General features: G+C 32.3%; 1 non-coding gene across 1 annotated transcript; it reads right to left on the bottom strand.

Moving 5' to 3' along the window:
• Positions 1–212: 212 nt before the first annotated feature.
• On the bottom strand, positions 213–288 carry LOC138385596 (small nucleolar RNA SNORD55/SNORD39). Its single transcript, XR_011233816.1, has one exon. It is a non-coding gene; the product is annotated as a small nucleolar RNA SNORD55/SNORD39 (small nucleolar RNA).
• Positions 289–762: the final 474 nt, after the last annotated feature.

The raw sequence follows: 762 nt of genomic DNA, 5'->3' as shown, positions 1-762 counted from the left end.
TTTATTATTTCTAGCAAAATTTCCCTTAAAAGAGTCTTTTATTTGTTAATTTTCAATGTGAATAAAGATATTTTTGAACTGGGGAAAAAAAAAAAAGTGCCATAATCTTGGGTCTATGAGTGTCTGGAAGTGAGCTCAGTAACATAATCACACTGTATTCAGGTTGTTCATCTTTTCCTTAATTTGTTCGAATTTTTTTCTTTTTCCCCCCCCACATTTTGCTCTCCAAGGTTGGCTTTCCCAGTGCACACTCAGGAGTCTTCAGCATATTTAATTTTTTCTTCTATGAATTGACATATTCTTTGTTCATTTTTCTGTTAAGTTATGCTTTTCCTACTGATTTGTAGTAATTCTTATTTATGTGCAACTATTTTTTCAGTCTTTTGTTTGTTGAGTTTATTTTTGATATTTTTGTTGCAATTTTTTATGTAGTAAAATAAATCTTTTCTAAATAGTTTTGGGTCTTGCTCAAGAAAATCTACCCTACACTAAAGATATTTATTTGCTTAGGTATTTCCTCTAATATTTGTTTTGTATAATGTGTCTTGAAATGTTTTTGTATAAGCATTGTTCACGTTATTAGTCTCTTCATAAATATAATTTCTATGGCTGAAAATTTATTCAACAAATTTATTGAATGGCCACTTAGGTGTTGGCGCTCTGTCATCTGCTGGGGATAAAATGATGAAGAAAAAGACAAGGCTCAGCTAGGCACGGTGGCGTGCCCGGAAGTTCAAATCCAGTGTGGACAACAGAAGGGGA

The sequence above is a fragment of the Eulemur rufifrons genome, chromosome 6 (assembly GCF_041146395.1).
Source record: "Eulemur rufifrons isolate Redbay chromosome 6, OSU_ERuf_1, whole genome shotgun sequence".
NCBI lineage: Eukaryota > Metazoa > Chordata > Mammalia > Primates > Lemuridae > Eulemur > Eulemur rufifrons.
The sequence above is the reverse complement of the archived record's forward strand: the minus strand, read 5'-3'. Positions and strand labels throughout refer to the sequence as shown.